The sequence below is a fragment of the Cottoperca gobio genome, chromosome 20 (assembly GCF_900634415.1).
Source record: "Cottoperca gobio chromosome 20, fCotGob3.1, whole genome shotgun sequence".
In the NCBI taxonomy this organism is placed as follows: Eukaryota; Metazoa; Chordata; class Actinopteri; order Perciformes; family Bovichtidae; genus Cottoperca; species Cottoperca gobio.
This window is the reverse complement of record NC_041374.1, coordinates 983,747-1,007,900: the sequence shown is the minus strand read 5'-3', so window position 1 is coordinate 1,007,900 and position 24,154 is coordinate 983,747.

Below are 24,154 nucleotides of genomic sequence, written 5' to 3'. Positions count from 1 at the left end.
TGTGCTTCCTGTAAAACCTTGGAAGCCGTAGATCATGCATGATTACAATGGCTCATCAAACGGCTCTGTGCGAAATAAAAAGAGAAATTCACCAGCAACTATCATGCATAGTGCAAAGTAACATGTGTTGTATACCATGTTACTACAGCAGCCTTATGGTGATATCTCTCAAGTGTTTAAAAAACTATGAACTAAATAAATCAAACTGCTGCTGCTGCTCTGACCATGCACCTATTATATCTGCACTACAGCTACATCTAGTATTATATTATTGTTATAGTGTATGCACTAAATGATCCGTTTATTAGGTACACCGAGCTAAACCTACTGCAGACCAATACAACAGCCCTGATGGAGAAATATTTGGCTTGCAGCTGCTGTTATTTTACAGTAAGTAAGTACATCAAATTAAATACTTAGTTACTTGTTTGTAGCAGACTAAACTTTCTTTAAGAGTCTTTTAGAGTAATCAAACTAATGCACTTTATAAATGCTTTATCCAGTGCCCCGCCTTGACCTGATTACACATCTGTTCTTTTTTATTTGTATGCGTACATGTACACATAATACATTCTTGTACTTGCTGGTAACGTCGAAGGTAAAAAAGAACATTTATTCATCCCATACAACACAAGTGGAAAAACATTTCTAGTAAAAAAACTTCAGGCACATTTCACGTGATTATAATAATTCACAAGTAAACACAAGATGTGTGTTTTACATGTGTAAAACAACATTAAGCGCACATGTAATGTCACTTAATGTAACACATACAAACTCATGAAAGCCTCTTATGTGGTCGGACATGAGTTCCACATGTGAGGGTTGAGAGGTCACTGGAACTAAACTCAGTCACATAATGAAGTTTCGCAGTTCAAAGATATTTTGTGATGACGAGATAATAAAATTATGAGTAAAACAAAAGAAGTATGATTTCTTGAGATAACTGGATAATTAAGTTGAGGTCATAAGAGAACAAGAATATAATAATAAATAGCGGTTAGCGGCTCTGCGCTGCCACATTACTTAGTAAACATCGTAATAGGATTTTATTAATATACTATACTTAACATATAAAGGCTTTTGGTATTAAAAAATAGGAATGTTTTTTTTAGTTATCATTTGTGTCTCATAACTTTCAAAACACAGCTTTAGCAAGACATGGGCCACACAACATATGTCACATCGAATAAAAATGTAGTGCACATAAAATGTGCAATATGAAGATGGAAGGAAAGTCTGCAGGCGTTTATGGTTTTATGTTTCCAATTTTTCCCTTTTTTCAAAGCCAAAGACCCCACGCTGTGCATGCCTTACCACCCATGCAGTGTTTGTGTCATGATGACCACTGGCTGCTGTTAGATTCATGAGTTTAATCCCTGGAAGCGCTCCAAGCATCCACTTTGCTGCTGCCCTGTCCTCTCAACCAAACATCAAACTCTTGCCTATAGCACAAAATGCAGTGAGCCAAAGGGATGTCTGCATTTGGCATCATGTTCTATCAGGAGATCAGCCTGAGACGAATAACCGCTGCCCTTGACTGCATCATCGCTGCTGAATGAGCTTACATCGCCTCAGTATTTTGTGCAGTTTATTTAAAAGCCTGCCTCCGTAAACATATCACAAGCGGTCAGCAAACACCAACATGCCAAATCCACCACGTATTCAAAATAAAATGCAAACATGCACTTCCTTACAATGTGATCAGGGCTGGTTGGATCTTTTACAAGTTGTATTATAGTCATATCAACACATAATGATCCAGGCAGTGATTTGAGTTCGCCTCTAAAATGTCTGTGTCTTGTAAAGGACTTAGATATTCATCCTCGTGCACCACCATGTGTTACTTTACAGAACAAATGACAGTTATAGGACATGGAGTTAGACAGGGGATGTAGAGGGCAACCTCCATACAAATGTGTACTCCTATTATGTCTGACAGCTGAGATACTTTAGGATTTGTCAGAGAAAGAGACTGTTTAAAGTATCTTAAAATCCAAGCTCATTTGTTGCCACTACTCCCGGCTTCTGCGTTTATAGACGTCCATATTTCATTAATCTGTCTCACCTTGCCAGAGTCTCTGTCAAAATGACAATAAAAATGGAGGACACAATGAGCTATGTTCCCTGCCTGGTAAAAGTGAGCCCATCCAGCCCCAGACCTAGTCCCCCAGGCCGTCACCCCAACCCCGGCTCATCCTGCAGCATCTGTTATTATCTCTTTCTAGTTTGAACTCATTACAGATAGCGCTTTGGCTGTGGCTGGTAGGTTTATGTCTGCAGTTTATTGCTGTACAGATGAGGCTTGTTATGAGTGTAAACACAGTAAACGTGGAATTAAGTTGCAAATGATCCTAAAAAAAATAAATGTAAACAGGGAACACATAGAAAGGCCAAAACTATAATGTGTAATGTGCTCTGTGTGGTTCCATTTTTTAAATCTGTAGTAACATCCAACAGCTGCGCTCTGTAGTTCTCGCCAAACGTTACTTAAACGGGAGTAAACTGTGCATTTGTTGGGGACTATTTTCAGTTGCACATTCATACACATTTGGTGCTCCAGGGAGGTGTGTGTGGAAGGAAGGAAGAAGTCCCCCACATCAGGAGTGTGACGTATTGATACATTTGAGTTTAGTTTGACAACGAAGGAGATCCCCACATCGACCTTTTGCTACACAAGTAACAAGAATTCACGTCTCTTGGCTTCACTTCTAGCCTCCGACATCTTTTAAATGTGTTGTTCCGATGTTGAAGCGATAGGATTTCAGTGTGAACAACAAAGACCTGGGCAGTTAGCATGAGCAGTGATTAGCACCATTACTGAATAAAAAGAAGCATCACGTACGGCTGTTTCATAACGTACACGAGTCTGCGCAGTACAGAAACACATTAAAGATATCAGAACACTAAAACAAAAAATACAACAATTACAGATTACCATATAAAAATGTAATATTCCACTATGGAGACTCATTATTAATGATTAAGTTGACTTATTTTAGTATGTGTTTAATTTTGTGGGTGAGAGTTAGATCTCTGCTGTGGCAGAACCCCCAAACAGGAAATCAATCGGTCTCCTTTTAGACACAGATTCCTATAAAAATCCCAGAGAAAGATCAATACGCTACAGGAAAGTGAACAAGGGAGCACAGCGGAGTCAGGCGCCCGAGCACCCCGCATCACACATATTATAGTCTTTCTAAAAGAATATCAGACACACTGTTGTTCTGCAAGGCAAAGATAAGTTTTTATCAACATAGTTTCCCAAGAGAAATACAATGTGTAGATCTTTCAACTTGGAGATTCTGTGGCATAAACATTCCCTAAGTTGTAATATAATGCTGCGTCTTCGCTTGCGTGCAGCTCTGCCTTAAATCGCACATATTTCTCTTGTCATTTTCAACTGAGATAAAAAAGCAGTTAACACGAGGACCCGTATTTGTCACAAGCCTGTTTACGGCGCATAAAAACAGCACGTTGGGTAATTATCTTTGGAGGCATTTCTTGAATCAGTGCACTGTTTTCGAGCAGCTCACACTTGAAACAGCTGATGGTCACAAGTTTCCCACTTGCATGGTAGATTGTGTTTTCCAGATTCGGAGCAGTTTGACCTTCTATTAGTTTGACATGGCAATGTGATGCACATTTCCTTTGACTGCCTTTCTGAGAAAGCAGAAAAAGTACTTCTGAGAATGAAAAAAACACATGTGGTAATGAGACAAAGATGGGAATGCTATAGTTTTTGCAAATACTGACAAGGTGGGAGTTGCAGCAGATGGTGGATTAAGACAAGATAAACAAAGGCAGATCAAAAATAATCTCTCTTTCTCTCAAACGCCACTAAAAGAGCACTTGAAACACTCCTCCCACCTTTTTTTTTGTCAATGTTGAGCTGAAAGAAAAAGGCCAGAGGGCTTTTAACACGGAGGACATGTCTGTGCTCCTCTAATGACCGTGGAGCATGTGACATTACCTTTAGTACATGTGAAGGAATAAGGAAACTGCTGTGAAGAACGATGACTAACACTCTGTAGAGTGCAATTAAAGGCTCCTACATAGTGTGCACCCTTTCACTTGTACTGGAGAGCTGCTCTGGGAGAGGACAACATGTGCCACGGTAATAAAGACGGTCTGCAGAGAACGTTTGGTTGCAGGGAAATAGCCACTGTTCAAGGTTTCTCTCCATAAACTGTGGTCCAACCAGCATCCGAGAGATGAGCTTGTGTTTTGAAGGGCTTTCGACTTGCTGATTATTGCTTGACTATAACTTTTGAAAGAAAAAAAACAGCACATTCTTCCTCTTGCAAAAGAAAAGTTTCATTCATCAGCAATACAACACAGCTCTGTTCAAGTCAGTGCATTCAGGGGTTGTGTCACAATAGTCTCACTCAGTCTGGTGTAACCAGTAGCTGTGGGGGCTAACTAGCAAACCTAACATAGACATCGCTGATTGACAGGCATTTCTTAGATTTGCGCTACTGCCACTCAGCAAATATTACACCCCCTTTAAAATAATACGGCAAAAACTAATTCTGCAGATTATTCGACACCATGTGAAAGCGGCCCTCTCGCAGTGTTGCTTACATCGTTCATTATGCGACTACTTTACATGTTCATGTTTGTATGTTGTGGTTGCACATGCGATCATATAACCAAGTGAACAACAACATGTATAAATAATGCCTCTGCAATGTTTAACTTATAGTATTCTGTTGGACTTCTTATAATGACCACGGAGTTGTGTCTGATTAACAGTACAGTGCCTCCATATATGAAGTGCTTACCGTGTTTAAATAGCACACTGGCATAAGCACCTAAGTATACACTGAAGCCAATTAAACTGTGAATCTTCATGCTAACAGTGAGACAGACTCCGTGCAGTTTTTTCTATGCACATAATACTAATTTGGAAAATTGATAAGGTCTTTGCACTTGTGTTTGGCCTCAATGTGTACATACTGAACATGAGGATATGACTTCCTTTGGTAATTCCCAATAATGAGATGACCTTTCCCAGCTTCCCTATTCAGCTTCAGCAGCAAGTTATTAGCCAATAATGTTGCAATTCTTTTCTATTTAAGAGAAAGAAAGCACAAGGCGGGGATTATGATCTGTCCTTTGTCACCTCTGCTCAGTTCCTGCACAGAAATATTGTGATTATTCTCCACTGAGTGGAGATTGGTGTTATGCAGAGGAAAGCAGAGCAATAACTGTTTCTGGAAACCCCCCCCTAATGCGGCGCAGATCTTCTGACAATGCAATAATCAACATAATTCTCTGCTGACAGAATGGCAGCCACACCTCATGCTGATCAGCAGATTAGTCACTGGGAATATTTTAAAAGGATTCTCAGCAGCCCAGAGGGCCAAGAGACTAATTCATCCCAGATTATGAACGCTTTACTGGCAAATCATGTGGTCTCAATTGTCGTGTTTATTGGAAAGCTAATGGAACGGCATCAACATGTCTTCACACTGCTCGTCAGACGTCTCTCTGCAGCTAAAGAACCCAAAGAGTTCCAGTTTTAAGGGACACTTGTGCCATTTAATAAATCAGAGTGAAGCATTAGAAAAGGATTGTAAATGGGAACCATAGTTCAGGCCAATAGTAACAACAATAATAACAACAGTGAGGGAATGTGGCACGCAGGGACTGTATCAAACATGCAGAGAAATTGCCAAGGGGAGTTTATATTTGCATGACACTGTGACACCCTGTGTTCATTAGCATGCAACCTCAGCTTTTGCACTGCCTCTGCAAAAACCTCTCTCCTCCACCTCCTACACCACCCCTCCCTACCGGGGCCGAATCCATTCCGCCTCTTTAACGGCGGGCCTAGGCGTCCGGGCATGCTCAGTGAGCGTAGCTAATCAGCCGAGCCGAGCCGTGTCCTTTGACGGAGAGAAATCCCTCTCCCTGCCGGAGCGCCGCCGCAGATGAACTGGTGGTGCTCTGACTCCAGCGGGGGTAGGATGTGTGGATGAACATGTGGAAGGGGGGGGGGGGTAAATGAATTAGCCGCACATCTAAACAGTTTGTCATGTCACATTTACTCTCCCAGTAAAGTGTCCCGTTAAATGATGATAATTCCACTTCTTCTAGAATTTTGCAAGATGTGTGGGAGTTCTTTCTTCGCCACCTCTGCAGAGGTTTGAATAGCACAGCTTCATGCATATGTAAAGGTAGAAATTCAGCAGTTCACCATTTAAGGTGATTTTCAAAGTCCCTTCTGTGTAGATATGCAGCTCTGCAGGTTTCTCTGGTAATTGGTGGTAACATCTGAAGACTTTGTAGGCATATAGAATCTCAGATACTGCTCCTTTCTAGCAACAAAGATAGAGAGCGGACTCTATCACAGCATCGACGAACGAGAAAGAATATTAAAAATGCATGATTGTAACATCACATTCTGGACACTGACTGCTAGAGATTAGTTGTTCTTTTCTTAGTTGTGAGAGCATCGCAGCACACCGGGAGATAGAGGCATCTAAGACAACACAGTGACCCTTGGTGAAGCAACCGAAAAAACAGTGTACATTTTGACGGCATCATAAATCATGGGGCTCATGGCAGGCAGCCCAATTGGGCTGCGAGGGCAGGTTGAAGCTACCATCATCCCTCCTCCTATGTCCCCTGGCTGTGTCTGAGGAGAGAAGGGGAACGGCAAAAACATGTCTGCTCTCTCTGCCTCTTTCTCTATCAGCATTGATCTCTCGGTGGGCGGGGGTGAGCGACCGTAGTCACGGTGTAGTCCCGATACTGTGCCTTTGCAGCGTTTTGATACAGCGTTGACCAAGTATGGACAAAAACAGCACATGATCCCCGAGTGCATGTGATTTAGCATGGGTGAGATGTGCTGAAATGCACTCTGCGAGGAAGTGTTTTAACTTGGAGACAAAGAGACACGAGCGAGAATGAAGAAGAGAAAAGGCACACAGTGAGAGTTTGCCAAAAGAAAAATGTTTTAAGTCAGACTTGGTGTGTGGGTTTGGAGGAGGGGCGGTGGAAATCATCTTTATCCTGGAAGTGGAAGTCTCCGGGCTCAGTGATCACAACAAACATGGTCAGCCTGGGTTTCGGCTTTGGTTAAGATGACTCCAGGGAGTGTGGACAGTAGGAGGAGACCTTGGACGCTTTCCTCTTCTTTCCCTTTGCTTCTCATCCTCCCCACCCACTCCAGCAGCTACTGACGTGGGACATCATGGGGAATTTGTACAGTCTCATTCAGTGGAAGGGAAGGATTAGGCCTGAGCTCAACCACAGATGGACTGAGACTGCCCCCTATTAATAAATCCTCCTGTGATGCTGTATATTCATCTGCATCTTTTTTCTCCCTGCGCTCCGAGCAGCTAGTGGACATGAACACAGCGGCAAGCTAATCTGCCTGGTGTAAAAGTTACAGAGAGAGAGAGGAAGTGACATGACGAATTGAAAGAGGGTAGAACGAGGCCGTGGGGGGGGGGGGGGGGGGGGTGCGGCCTTCTTCCTTTGCATAATTTGGTTCCTATTAGCGACATCATTCAGTGGGTTTTTTCAGATGATAATTTGGAAATCTGGGGTTGCGGCGCTAATCCAGCGGCATTACACTTTACCGAGGGATTACTGAGTGACAACTTCAAGTGAAACGAAAGATGTAAGGGCCTCTTAAGCCGTGTTCCTATTAAAAGCCACAGTGCGGCGTGACACTGTGGCAGGCTTCATTGCACACTTGCCAACTAGTTGGGGATATATATCCCCTGATAAACGCTCCAACGCTCATAGGGATTTCATCTTATTTTATTTTTCAGTTCTTCAGCCTCTACATTCAGCCATTTTTAAATCTTTCTTTTCAGATAGGCTTTTTCTTTTTTTTTGGTTGCTCATGTTGTTTGTTTGAGGGGGGGGGGGGGTAGTGCAAAGGTTGTGCTGCGTTTACGACCTGACATTCTCTCGCTGATGCAACTCTGCCATCTGAGGAAGCAGTGAAGTAATTCAAGGTGTCCAGGTGACACCCAAACTAAATGTAAAACTTTTTTCTTTCCTTCAACCACCTTAAAAGTACACAAGGGGGGGGGGGGGGGGCTTAGAGGGGAAAAAAAGAAGACTCTAAAAAAATCTTAAATAATAAAGAACTTATTTCGATTTTTTCACAAGGACACCGTGGATGTTTGAAAGCATTGCACGGCATGTGGTAAATTGCCTTGAAAGTAATGAATTTGGGAATAGCTCAGACACGTTTTCGCTCTCCTTCACAGCGTACAAAAGCCAGAGAGGTTCAGCCATTAGCTTCACAGTATCTCCACATGGGGAGATATTGGTGTCTTATGGCTCCGATTAAATGAGTTTGACTCTTAAGCTTTATGCAGATATCAAAGAGATGCACAGGAGGGTTAAAGCAGGAGAGGGGGGGGGGGGGGGGGGTAAACAAAAAAGGTGTTTTTCCACAGTGACCTGGATATACAGCCAGTTCAAGACGCATCACTTTCCTCTCCTGTCTGCTGACTGGATCCCTGGAGAGGGACAAAGTAACTGTTCAATCCCAGGTAATTAACTTCACCACGACCCAGGGAACACTCGCACCAGACACCACAATCCTTTAAGCACAACACTCCATTAGTCATATCCCACAAGGCCTTGCAAATGGCAGGACAAAAACAGGGGCATGATGGGGGCTCATCCTGCCCATATAATCACCGAGACAGAGGAAAAATATGTGTGTTGGACTGGATCATAATGAGAGGGTGTGTTGGGATAATTTTGCTTTATCAGTATTAGTCCACTTGGCACATTTCTAAAAAATATTTTCCCCATGAGGTCAGTTTTCACAACGCATACATTTAGTATAACGCTGTAATTGTAACCAGTGCGAAGCGTCGCATATTGCAGATCTAGTCAGAAAACAGAAGGCAGGCAACGCTGAATCAGGTCCTCAGTGTAACACGGACAGGTGTTGTTTGGATGGTAACAGGGAGGCCGGTGCACCAGAACACTCTCCTTCCAGAGCTGCTTTCAAAATGATGTCCATTATATAACACAGCATTGAACACATCACGTGTTTTGAGATGTTTCAAATGTGATTAAATCAAACCATATGAGACATCACATGTAATACAACTGTGAAACATGTCACATGAGGGGGATTCAAACATAGACGTGTGATTCATTATTTGCTCCTTATTTAGGCTCATGTGGTTTTTATGTGGTCTCAGATGCAATATCCTAAACGTCACATGGCAAAGATTAAGACCAGCGGTGGAAAGTAACTAAGTACATTTTGAGCTGTGTCCACTATGTCGCAAAATACGTATTTGTGTCCTTTGTTACGGAACCTTCACTGTCATGGTTACAATAATAATCACGCGGTCCAATGCCACTTGAAACTTATCATGTCGTTTTGAGGCACTTGGCGAAACGACTGACGTTGTCATTCTTCTTGGGACGATGGTAATGTTTACTTACGTAAAAGATGTGAAGACGTCTTCCACTTTCACTTTCAACAATCACAATCTGTCACAATCTTAAATGATAGCGTGTTATGATAATGCAATGATGATAATGCAGCTCCACTTTCCTCAACACAGTACGACATAGATTGCCGCGGGCCTTACACCTCTCTCTCCTCTCTCTCCTCTCTCTATCTGTATTCATGTCCCTTAAATGTTACTACCTCAGCATCCGGGGCATCATCCTCTGAGTTTCTGTGTCCCTCATCTGGCAGGTTGCCACTTTTAAAGGTTACGTCTGGATCATGAATCGCGGCTGCGTCTCTCGCTCTGGTCCTGCCTGACACCCACGTTGATATATATATTTTTTGGAGGCACTTGGAAGCTTTGTTGACATCCTCCTGGATCCATCTTGTTCATACATGAGCAGCATTGCCTGTGTTGTAACTTTACTATGTTGTTTATTCCCAACACACGTCCGTCCTGGGAGAGGGATCCCTCCTCAGTTGCTCTCCCTGAGCTCTCTTGCCCCTTTAATTAAAGCCCAAACAACTGGCAAAGTGCAAAGAAAGTGTGGATGGTACGATGCCTTATAAGTCAATTTGATCAAAACTGGTTGGCAACGGCAATGTGTGGGTTGATGAAAGCGCTCGGTTCAATACAGTTAACACAATCAAAGAATCGTCTTTTTATACATGCATAATGTTACGATCAAACACTAAAGCAATTACTTTCATGCAAGACGTGTGGTTGTTATATGAACAAAACATTCTCAACATGCTTGATCTTTCCTCTCAATGTCATACGAGCCGGGCAAATTAAATATAAACACAATCCATGTTCCTGCAATTTATTCAGTCAACAGAATATCTGCAAATGTTAAAGCGGCTTGAATCAAAAAGCTTATTGAAATTTCATTGGAGCTATATGGGTGTCTCTAATGAGGTAAGAAAAGAACAGTGTTTCTCTGACTGTGCAGCAGTACAACCAATTATCAGACTTCCCTGCTGCTGAGCCATGGGAGAAAGTCCATAGGTGATGGTGGGGAGGACGAGGGGAAGCCACGTTGTTTAAGTGAGAGGGAACAGATAATGGACTTGGAGCTTCTCTCCCAGCTCCCTCACTTCCTCCCCACCACTCTCAACCGACAGGCCCGGCGTTTCTAGCCGACAGCCATCAGAGAACCAGGCGTGTGATTTGACTATATATGTCAAAGAGGTTTTGATTGTCTTTGGAAATGTTTTATTCATCAGATGGGGGGTTTGGATGCTGCTTACCTCCGGTTCTGATTCTCTGGCAAAACAAGACTGTGAGACGACGGTCAAATACACCGCTATCGTCTCTGCACAAACATTTGCTCAATCATCGCACTCATTTTTGTTACATTAGGAGGAAATATGGCATTTTAAAATCACTCAATTCCCTCTGAATCACATCTCCCAATATCCTGCTTCTTTATGCATCGCTGTGAATCAGTTTTATGAAAGGCTGCAAATGCACAATGCGGTATAATGTGATGTATTTAATCTGACAAGCCATCAATACTGCAAGTACGCATGCCCAGCAGTTTGTTTTCTGTTTCTGTCAACCACAGTCAAAGTTTACTTTGGTACATTTTTGCATTTGGCTCATTTAGGTCGACACTGCCCAATTACAAGCCAACCAGGGCTTGTCACATGGACACATGGACGCATGTAGCTTGTTAATTGGACAACGTTTTGGTAACATGTCTCCTGCCAGGAGATTTGGCGTGGGCTGCGGGGGGTAGTGTCGGGAGGTTGGGCAAAATAACTCTGAATTGACTCCTTGGAGCAGCTCACTGCTGCAGCCCTCATTATGGACTTGCAGTGACTTACATACCCTGGTGTTAATAGCAGTCATGGAAACATAAAGAAGTAACTAAATATGAGTTTTGCCCTCAGGTAATCTTTTTCTGTTGGGCTTCTCGGTTTGACGAACAGTTGGCCATCAGATGCCAATATCAGCCTCTTCATAAACTTTTATGATTGAGGTTGTTTATGTGACCTGGATATCATTCTTTCTCCAAACAAGCTGCCCTGCACTCCTCCTGAAAGCTGCATTTTCCAGCTCAGTTATTTCACGCCACCTGAGTTTAAATGGCATTGTCCTCAACTGCCCAAGTAAACCGAGCGAGAATTGGCGTGCCAACTAGTCAGAGCTGGCGGTGACACTGCCGGGCAGGGAAGCGGACCCGCAGCTCGAATCACCCCTGTGGGTCACACAGGAATCAAAGAGCGGCTATTCCAAACAGGTTCCTGCAGAGATGAGGAGAACCGAGCTGTGGCGGGCCGGCCTGCTGCTTTTGTCAGTCGGCGGCGAGAGGAGGTCGCGGAAGAGCAGGAAATAACTGACTCATGGGATGGTAAGACAGGCTGTGTGTGGACATGCACGCTTGTGTGTGTGTGTGTGTGTGTGCGCAGGGCACACAGTTGATGACAGATTGGCAAGGCCGCGGATGGGCCAGGTTCCATCAGCACCGCAGGCTGCTGTGATGTGTCCATTCTCCCTTCTCTCACCGCAGCCGGCCAGAGCAGAGATGTCCGTGTGATTGGCTGTACGTGCGGGAGTGTTTCGTTGTCTCTTTCCCAGTTACGGTTATCAAAATCAGAACCACAATCACCACATGTAAGCAACAATTTGCCAAGTAGAATAGAGATAAAAACGTGTCTTGGAGGTTCTGTTGTAGAACAGCTAACTGTGTAAAGGAGAACACACAGCAGCTGGTTACGTGAGTGTTTCTCACACCTTGTGTTTTCTGTGTCTTGGTATCTTTTCATGTGCATTTCAGCCCACATTTGTGCATGCTTGTGTGTGCACATTGTCTTCTGTGTACAGACGCTTGCACATTCACATTCAGGGGCAGGACGAGATAATAGAAAAGCCTAACAATTAGTCACAATGAGAGCTGCTGGATTGTGGAACAAATTGCTCAAAGAAAGCAGAATAACTACATCTGTGTTTTCAAAACCTTCTAAATATAATCGTTCTCAGATATAGCTATATCATAAGGGCTTTATCGTGTATTATATGTTTCAATGTAATACTCCTATTTATTGAAAAGATAATCAGAATCACAGTATGCTGTAAAACGTGCAATTTGTATGCTTTGAATACATGAATATGAGCGTATACATGTCATGTTTCATATCATATAGAGCACCATATCATCTACATTTAATATGCATGAAAGGGAAGATCATCATGGGAGAAGAATACATAAACAGTGCATATTTAAGCAAATAGAGATATCTTTTGCCTCATTTAATATTTGTGTGCTTCTATTTTGTAAACATTTTTCTTATTTCTATCATATGTTCAAGTGGTGTTAAGGTTTAACTTGTCAGTGACTGAAATTATCAAAGTATTATCAATGTGTGAACATATTGTTGCACTGAAGTTGAGATATGTGCACAGTTTGAATCCCTTTCAAAGTGGAGAAACAAGAGTCAGGTCCAAGTTGTAGTAACCTCCAGTTCATCGCACTTTGACAGATTATGACTGATGAAGCAACGAAGGTAACACACCTGCACCTCACTGACAGCGGCCTCCATCCTCCACTTGTCACTGTCAGGTAACCATTTCCCAAGTGCCACCTTCAATTACTTAGGATATTGCTAATGATTATACATTGTGTGTGAATGCAAATGTGCGCCAGGAAGTTTGGTGATATAAAGCTCGAGTCAGTTGTAGCATGACTAATGATGTTCCAAATGAAGGGTGGACTTCAATGAGTGTCTTAAAGAGCAGAATAGATTTTAATTACTCATCTGTCTGGCTGCCTGTGTGACCTTCAGTCAAGACCTGGACAGAAGTCAATTACAGTGATGATATGCTATCTCCATATCCGGCCGTATACCTTGTGACAGCGCTGGCCTTGGAAATGGCAGATTGTCTAAGGTCATTATATTATTAATCTGAAGGTCAGAGGAAAAAAAGTTTGAAATCAACTGTGCTACAGTAGATTCAATAACAATATTGTTAGAGTACAGCAGTAGGCGAGCACATTCAGTGCTGAAGCCTTTTGATTTATTACCCTCACTTAAGCTGGGAGCAATTTGTGTTGAGTAAAAATAAAGAAAGCTGCTCTAGTAATACTGTAAACTGTTTTATTATTCCCTCATTCATTCATTTTCTGCCAACTTTTGGCTATATATTTTAGTGTTTTAAATGTGAATAGCATTATCAATAAACACGCCTACTCTTGGCGGCATCGCCACCCAGTGCTGCACTGGGAAAGAGCTGTTTTACTCAGGAAGTCAGTTGCTTGGAGTCTATTTGTCTTTTGTAATTACCATTGAATAAAGGGAAACCCTTGGTAATTACCCTTGGCGCTCAGTGAAACCAATCATTGTGAGTTAACATAAACACAGGCCCGCTTTTTGAAGAGGCTGATTCAGACGCGGCCCGGCCTCCCCGGGACCGCAACTCAGCTGAGATCAAACACAGCGGCGAGCGCGGAGCGGCTAGGCCCCATCTGTGGCCGTGACCCCCTCAGAGAGCAGTGTTGCGACCTCATTTTAGAGTTCAGAGTAAAGGGAGTCTTGCCAGCGATGCCCTCATCACGTGCATCAATGGTTAAAGGATTGTCTGGGTCAAGTGAAACAGGAAGACTTGAGGAAGCTCACTTATCTCCGCACTGATGGCGCTGAGGCGGCACGTGGCTTTAATTTGATACAGTGGGAGGTGAGCGTTGGAGAGGAAAATACAAATCAGATGTTTTCACTTCACAAAGCCAGGTTTGCTTTAATCTTATTTTCTTAATTATTTTGATTGTGTGGGACATTGGCCTAGAAACTGAAACTCTCCAGTAGCCGTACAGTAGAGCTCAAAGAGCTTGAAGGTTGAGAGTTAGGCATCTGAAAAATTAATTTGCTTCATGAATTTTTGCCTCCCGTTAATAAAAAGATGCTTAAGGAAATGGAAATGTTGCTCATTGCGGGAGTCTTATCAAAACTCACCAGTTGGTTTCTGACTAAAGAACCTAGGAGAGATTAACTTTGGGTTGGGGGTGAAAAAGGCACGCAGTCCTACACACAGAGACTATAGCACAGTGTGCAGCATCCGTCAATACCTTGCACTGACACGTATACAATCGCTTGCTCTCTACCTCTACCCCCACGTTGTTGAATGTGCCTTGGCGGCGGGCTTCTATCTGAGCTTTTATCTCTCTGACACGCCTTTGCCACTGACATTTAGATGAAAGCTATATACCTGGCAGGGAATACTCTGCACTGATAGGAAATGTCTTGCAGCTGCAGGAGAAAGAGGAGTTGGAGTGCACGCATCTCCCCAGTCTGTAGTGTGGTGCATCACAGGACTGCTTCTGGACACATCGGGCTCACTGTATAGGATTGCCTGCATACAGCATACAGCATAGAGATACAATCACAGATTAAGCTACTGGGCTGTACACAGCAGAGGAAAAGATGCAGAAGATACAATATACCTCTGTACAAAATATTTGTGTATGCAAGATACATGGAAGCTATCCTTATCTTTTCATTTATATCTTTTTCTTGTCCACAAGAGTGCATATTGTATATGCAAAGGTACAGTCACTCTAGAAGTGTGCCTGTGATAAACACACCTAACAATATAAAATAAGGAAATAAGTCAAAGTGAATTGAGAAATGTGACTTTTAGAGATCCATTAGGATCTGAGAGGTTGCCAATTAATAGGTGCTTAAACACATTGCTTGACGTCGGTAGTAGAACACTCAGAGGCACTCAGCAGTCATTATGGGGAAATGACAGCTCACGACAGGAAAGGCATGCTGTTATTACTCTGAGGTATGAAAGACTTGAAGAGAAATAGCCAAAAACTCTTAGACCGTCTTTGAGTGCTGTAGTTTTCGCTATCAAAAGGCGTCCAGAAACTGAGAAGGACTGTGATCAAAAAAGGCCTGGCAGGCCCAGATCAACAACAAAATCAAACAACAAGTTCATAAGTTGCTGTAGCTGGCGTAACACAAGGCCCGCTGCAGCTGACATCAAGGCACAGCTGAATGAGAGTCAACATGAGAAATTCCACTGTGCAGAGGAGACTTAAGAAGCAGCTCTGATGATTGTGTATTGGCTCAGAAACCTTTATTAAGCCGTCAAAACAGGGTTAAGAGGCTTGGGCTAAGAAACCTAAACACTGCACTGCTGCAGGGTGGAACATATATTGTGGACTGATGAATCCAAGTTTGACATTTTGAGTTCATTAGTTTCCACAGAGAGCTACAACAAATTCTTACTTAAGTCATAATTATTCCTTACATACATGTTCTAATTTAAGGCATTTGCGATCACATTGTGCGAGGATTTCCCCCTAAAATTAAAAGAATATAAAGTGCTCAAGAACTTTTGACTGGCAGAGTACAAATGCTTAAAAACACTAGGCGAACAGAAAAACAAGACACATTGTTAATTAGCTTCCTAGTTAACTCAAGACTTGGCATGGCGACCAATAAAGCTGCAGAAGCCATGTTTAGCGGGGAATATCAGCAGGAAGGAATTCTTATTTGACATATTTGATTGTGTGGCTGTCGTATAGATGACGTACATGTGATCGTGTCAGTGTTATGTAAATGTGTAAGCAGCACAAAGAGAGACGAAGAGTCTGATGCTTTCTGACTGCGTAGCACATCAAGGAGCATTAGCACAAGCACGTATCTTTTGAATGCATTTTAAACACCCTTAAAGAGTCCTAGGGGAGAGAACTGGCTCTCCAATCTTACAATAGTCATATTTTGTTTGTAAAAACAAGCCTTGGGCATGAAGAAGGCAAGCTCGAAAAACAAATAAAATAAGTACAGAAAACAAATGTTTATGAATGATGAATGAGGTCGCTTTTTGAATTAGAAGTGGTGATTAATAAGGATGCTCTGTCTGTGTATTCATCAGCACTGAAGCCAGCAAAACTTTTCTTCACCTCATTTATCTTGAATAAAACTCCCCCCCCAATAATGATAATTGTTCACAATTGGTGGAAAATTAATCTGGCAACTTGTCTGTATGAATAAATTGTGTAATTATTACCTCATAAGGGAACTGAAAGAGAGTTTACACTGCATCATAATCCAATCAGCTCATTAATTCTCACAAATGTCTTTTATTCTGCTGCTGCCAGGGAACATGTGTGACTGAATCAATATCCCACTCATGCTTCCAATATGTGATGTTATTCACATCACATTATCGTAGCGCACAAGGCTCTTAAGATGTATGTCTAATTAATGGAACATTTCAAACCAAGAAAAGATTCATCTCAGAAAGCCGTTTTGCCTTGTGTTGATCCAATATTTAATTGTTTAACCATATAAAGTGTGTTTGCCTTTGTTGCCTAAACCAAAATAATTTGTTTTGTGTTTTTCGCAACGTCAACGTTTAACACTGTGACAATTTCACGTCCAGATCGTGCAGGTCGGTGTCCCGTGTGAAGCACTGTATCGATAACAACTGATAACAGCTATTTAATGGGCTGATAACAATCGGTATTAGTCCAAAGTCTATCATGTCAATCAATTTGTACTCCCTGTGCTTCAAGGATTGTTGTATTTATCCCTAAAAAAGCTCTTAAGTGAAGTATTTACGTGAAAAGACGAGAGATGTTTTTCTTTGTTCCAGAAAATCCTTCACTCAACCTAAATTGAACTGAAAAAGTACAATTACTTTAACAGATTGGAAGAGGTCTTTACTCATTTGAAGAAAAAAGAATAATACTGTTGGTAAATGATGGTAAAGCGTGTGTTTGCAACTGCAGTAAAAACCCAGAGATGTGTCACAAAAGGGCCTCCTTTGTCTTTGTGTGATAGAGCAGGGGGAAAGAGGAGGACAGAATCTGTCACTTTCAGGTAGAGGGGTGTTGAGGCAAAACCTATTCATTTTGACCTACATAGGATAGGTCGTCTAGAGGGAGGTTAATGCTCCAGCACCCCTTTCCAAGCATCATGGGATCATCACTATCCTTTGCTGTAGCGGCGTAAAGCTCTTTTGATGCCCCGGTCTCCAATGAAACTATAGTGGGGCCATTTCCATTCAGAGGATGACTCCCCTCTTCTTCTTCTTCTTCTCCTCTCTCTCTCTGGTTGATTGCAGCCGTGTAGAAATGAGATGAGGAGGAAATTGGAGCAGGGTCAGCGCTGAGCGTCGACAGCATCGCTGTCATCCTCGCCTGGGAATGTTCACATCGACAATAAGTGAACCACACCGCAGGAAGATATGAATATATTTTAACAATGCAGACGACGTAATAGAGGAAGTGACAGATAACCATTGGTTTGGTTTGGCAATGAATCGCTGACAGGTTGCGGGAAAATGGCGCCATGTCACTTGAGTCACATTATCCAGCCTAAAACACAGCGCTAAAGTGGATCTATTTCACTTTACATTCTGTCTGTCAACAATGTATTCATATGTTATTATCCCCATTGAATGTCTAACGGCTGAATGATAAACAACATGCCTTTATGCCTGCTCATGGCGACACAAAATATTGATTTATAGATGATGGTGTCTCCATATCTCGGCTGTGTTTACTGGAGACTCTCCTGCTACATATAGAAACATATTTTACCACAGACTACCCGAGACTTTGTATTTATTCTGATACAAGTTTACCATTTCTCTCAGACTTACAGATTGACTGCGACATTTGAGAATATAGGGCAAAACAAGACCTTGAAAATTAATAAGCTGCAGTAGTTTTCATTTGCATGAATATCACTGGAACTATCTAAGATTCGGCCTTGCATTTTCTGCACACCACGTTTGTATCACTGCTGCCTCCTCTGCTTTAGAGTGCCAGTGTCAATGTCTCTAAATGCTGTCTTCAGCTCTTTCCTCTCAACAAGCCTCTCAACATCTCCAGTCGTGTTGTTCTCTCTGCTCTGCCATTTCCAAGGCTGATTCACGGCTCTTTACAGTTATACTGTTCTTTACGATCTGTCATTAGGATCTGGGTTGAAAAAGGATTGTCATCCAATTACCCATTCTCCAGTTGCTTCAACAGTACAGTCAAACCGTTTCTCCTCTTCTGTCTCATATCTGCCCTCAACTAACGTATCAGAATATGGTTTACTATACTGGTTAAGGTTTTTATACATGTAAACATCTACGGTATTTCTCTCCTCACTCTTGCCTGTTACCATCCAAGGTTTCTGGGGAATTACGTTGATATTGGTTGAGGACATTTACATCCAATGCCAACATTCAGTGCCAGTGCAGACAGTAGTGACCTTTAGGCAGCATGGCAAACAAGTAAGGGTAGGACATTCAACTCTGGCACTGTCGACTGGGGGGCAGACCAACTAGTAATGCTGGCTTTATATAAGCTCATAGTTGCAAGTTGTGTTGGCAGCTCCAAGTCATGGCATAGATGTCCTAGTCGCCCTGTCAACATAATCTTCTGTATTTTATGTAAAAAGACTTACAACAACTTGTATAGCTGCATCAATCTCATTCAAGGTTGTTGCCATTTGTGTTTGTAATGGACTCCAGAAAGGAGATATGATTTCCCTATTCTTAATCCACCCTACAATCCAACAAGAAAAAGAACAGTTTATGCACACAACAACAGACCTTTTTGAATCATAGAGAGAAATATGACATGTGAACTGTGATTCAGATGCCTTGAACCAGGCATTATAATCCCAAATAATATAAGTATATCAATTCTCCACAAAGGAGCTTGAATGTAACTTGAACCACACTTTAACCATACTGCATTCACCTTGCATGACTATTGTAGTACAACTTGAATAACGTCATGTAATATCATCGATGTAGTCTGAGGTTCAATCATCTCTCAACAACATTCTGCACACAGTTTGGTAAAGTGTTACACTGCGTACAGTAGGGAAACCTAAAATGGATTAGAACTGTGCAGAAAGCATGAGCATAACTGCAGCCAACTAAAAACCAAAAGAGTGCCACTCACATAAAATCCAAGTTTAACAGCTAAAGAAATCCAAAGAAAAAGTTGTCACAGTACCAGGGGCATTGTGTGACTGACAGGTGATCTGAGCAAAGTGCAGCGCAGAAACATCACAGCAATGAGCACTCAGCACGGAGATAAAAATAACAACAGAAGCTTGCAGACTACTACTCTGTCTTCTCACATACTGTAGTCTTGAATAATACCGGAAATGATCCAGTACAAAAAGTAAATAACTCGACTCGAGATGCATTTTCAACAATTCTAATCCCAGGCTAAATTGACACTTGTTGCGTTTATTGTTTTCACGAGTGATCACTCACTAATGGAGGTTTTTTATCCAATTGTAGCATTAAAAACAAACAATGGCTTCCTGTTAATTCTGGCCAGTGATATTCTAGTGTGAAGTGACTTTATACGATCCGCCATGTAAGGTCAGTTGAGCGGAAAAACACTCATTTCTCTCCCTCTTCATCCTTAACAGCTCATAGAGACTCCCCCTCAGTCTAACAGCTCAGCCCTTTTGGCCTCGGGTTTCTCTCATGCTTCATCTCTTTGCATTTCTGTCCTGACAATGTTGTTGTGACACGCGGCTTCCATTACACCCCCATCAGGTCCTCTGTCCACCATCTCACAGAGGAGGAGGAAATTACTGCTGCCCCCTTCACCCCTGTCCTCTACCAGTCACACGCTTTGTCACATGGAAAGAGAGAGAGAGAGAGAGAGAGAGAGAGAGAGAGAGACAGAGAGAGAGAGAGAGAGAGAGAGAGAGAGAGAGAGAGAGAGAGAGAGAGAGATGGAGGAAAGATGGAGAGATAGATAGATAGATAGATATATTGGTAGATGGGTAGATGGATAGAGAGATAGATGGATAGAGATATAGATATATAGATATATAGATAGATAGATGGATAGAGAGATAGATTAGTAGATGGGTAGATGGATATATATATATATATATATATATATATATATATATATATATATATATATATATATATATACATATATATATATATATATATATTATATATATATATATTGGTAGATGGATAGAGACATAGATTGGTAGATTGGTAGATGGATATGGATATATATATATATATATATATATATATATATATATATATATATATATATTGGTAAATGGGTAGATGGATAGATAGATAGATGGATAGAGAGTTAGATGGATAGATGGATAGAGAGATAGATATATAGATATATAGATATATAGAGAGATGGATATATAGATATATAGATATATAGATAGATGGATATATGGATAGATGGATGGATATATGGATAGATAGATTGGTAGATGGATAGATGGATAGATAGATGGATGGATAGAGAGTTAGATGGATAGATGGATAGAGAGATAGATATATAGATATATAGATATATGGATAGATGGATATATAGATATATAGATATATAGATATATAGATAGATGGATAGATGGATGGATAAATATATAGATATATAGATAGATAGATAGATATATAGATAGATAGATAGATAGATATATAGATATATAGATAGATATATAGATATATAGATATATAGATGGATGGATATATGGATAGCTAGAGAGTTAGATGGATAGATGGATAGATATATAGATATATAGATATATAGATAGATGGATAGATAGATAGATGGATAGATGGATAGATGGATGGATATATGGATAGATAGATTGGTAGATGGATAGATGGATAGATAGATGGATGGATAGATGGATGGATAGAGGGATAGATGGATAGATAGATGGATGGATAGATGGATGGATAGATGGATAGATGGATATATAGATAGATGGATAGATGGATAGATAGATTGGTAGATGGATAGATTGGTAGATGGATAGCTAGATATATAGATAGATGGATAGATAGATAGATGGATAGATGGATAGATGGATGGATATATGGATAGATAGATGGTAGATGGATAGATGGATAGATGGATAGATAGATGGATGGATAGAGGGATAGATGGATAGATAGATGGATGGATAGATGGATGGATAGATGGATAGATGGATATAGATAGATGGTAGATGGATAGATGGTAGATGGATAGATAGATAGATAGATAGATAGATGGATAGAGAGATAGATGGATAGAGATAGATGGATAGATAGATGGATGGATAGATGGATAGATGGATATATAGATAGATGGATAGATGGATAGATAGATGGATATGGATTGGTAGATTGGTAGATTGATTGATCGATCATCACTTTCTTCATTCAAACCAACTACTGAATTATTAAAGTCAGCAACAAAATACATAATGTTTGTACGGCCTTGTGGATCTAATGAAACAATGTTATCCAAAGGTTTGTGTCTCTCTGAGGAACACGCTTTGTGTGTTCCTGGCAGGGAGCCACGGGTCCTCTTTTAACATGGTTTTAATATTACATTCTAACATTTCTGATTTTACCAGACTCCACAGAGACCCGGTGGCTGGAAAACTTGGATTGCCTTCTATTTTTGGAGCTCACCAAAATGACCTCTAATTTCACTGTTTTATCAAAGTACCAGAATGTACTGTGGGCGGGAGGAGTGAGAGAGAGAGAGAGAGAGAGAGAGAGAGAGAGAGAGAGAGAGAGATTGAGAGGGAGGAGGCAGGGAGAAAATTGAGACGAAAAAAGAAGTATATCTGAATTACTGTACTGCTTTGAAAAAAATCTACCACCACCACCATAAGTAATGCAACACCAAATGGCTTTCGCAACAGATGTCAAATCGCATTCCCGTGGCTGTGTGCAGATGCAGTTAAAACAAGCTTGTCAATTATAGCTGAGATGATTAAAGTATTTTTGAAATCTGCAGAACTGAGTGGTGGACCACAAAGAGGCGTTGGTGGAAACTTCTCCATATGGAGGCCATGTGCACGTGGGTTATGCACTCTAAATCATGACAAACAATTTCATTAAATAGAGTCATTGTTTCGTACTAAGCTCCACATGTGCACAGATTGTTTAGTTTGAACACAATGCCCCCAAACACACCGAAGATGGATTTTCAATATACAATAGTTTGTAGAAATTCTAGATAATGCCTTGCAACTGAATGGCAGATGAGTTATTGTAGCCAATATCGGAATAGTCCCCTTCCTGCAGCTGCAGCAGACAGTACAAGGCCCTTGTCATTGTCCACGAGTTAGGTGCAAGAAAAAGAAAAATAGTGAAATTAAACATAAATCAAATTCCGTTCACAGGGCCTGGAGAGTTCAGCTGCTCTGCAGGAAGTTTCAGAAATATTTCTTTGATTCTGCACCTGGGTGCCCATAATTCAGTTCTCCTCCTCGAGTCTCTCCATGGTAGGAATTCACAAACACAGCTCGCTCTTTTATGATTTTCTGAAGAGGGGGTTGCAAAAGAAGTGAGCCATGTGGAGGAGGGAGGGAGTCGTTCAGTTTATCAGAATACCAACGACTGAGCTTTCTACCTTTACTTCACCAGAGTATTCCATATATTCCTGGCACACGATTTCCACAACATTTGTGTGGCTGTGTACCATGCAGATACTGGAGACCAAACACCAAACCCCCCCCCCCCGCCTCACACACACACACATATAAAACTCTCCTTGCCTTCTACCTCTTCTCTGTCTGCAGAACTTGTCAGATGCTGTTAATTATATGACGTGGGTGGTTAGATGAAGCTTATGTAATTATCCTCCTTTGCATTCAGAAGACAGATTTGAATGGGGTTTGGAGAAGTTCATCAAAAGGACCTTTTTAAACAGTCACGTGTGTTTTGAAAATAGCGGTGGCTCTGGTGGGTCTGCTGCTGGCTGTCTTTATGTTCTTTGGCTATGTGTGTGTAGTCAGTATTGTCTATGGATTTTTATATGGAGGGCTCAGCTGTTTTTTGAAAGTTATAAAGGAATGATAATTAACCAGCAGAGTGGCCTGGGAATCTCTCTGGGAATCTATTGTCAGCAAATGCTCTTTTTTTCTCAGCAACACTGTCCACGCCGCAGTATTATGTTAGAAAACATTTTCTGTCTGATGTAGGAGGAGCCATGAGGAACTATGTAGCCATGTCACTTTTATCCCACCGAAAGAATTGGTCCCCATGATGGAAAAGGTTCAAAACAAGCCCCAAAATCCCACCTAGCGGGTCATCTTCCCCGTTATCTAATATGATCTAATCTCCAGGTTTTTCCTCCTCTGGCAGGGGACACATGGGCAGACAGCTAAACATGTCAGAGATATTGGATGTGTTATGGTGGTGTTTGCTAGAGGTGTCTTCCTCAACTTTGCCTGGGACTCTGATGAGCTGAGGGACCGTTATTCCCCAGGTGATTCTGCCCGAGATTAACTCGGATGATTCCCACCGTGTCATTTCCTTGTGTGTGTGAATTGGTGAGTTTTTGTGTGTGTGTGTGTGTGTGTGTGTGTGTGTGTGTGTGTGCTTGTTTTGTGGGAGATATTGTTGCTTTTCGTGGTTCAAAATTACTCTTAAGATTCGGTGTTTCTCCTTTTTCTTCAAAGTAGCAATGAAAAGTTTAAGGTGAGACGGCAATTGTACTAAAATAAAGATGCAACAGTATAATATTCTATCAGGAAAACAGCGTTTGAAATGTCGCCTTGAATCTCTCGTCTCAATTATCTGTTGAATGGAGTTGCCAATTTCATGTTTATATGAGGGATGCCTACAAATTGCGGAGGGTACGAGTAGTTCATTTCACACTTCCATTTAAAAAAAATAAAAGCACCACCCTCATACTTTAGGAAGCTGAAATGAATCTAAATTCCCCCCTAAATTAGTGG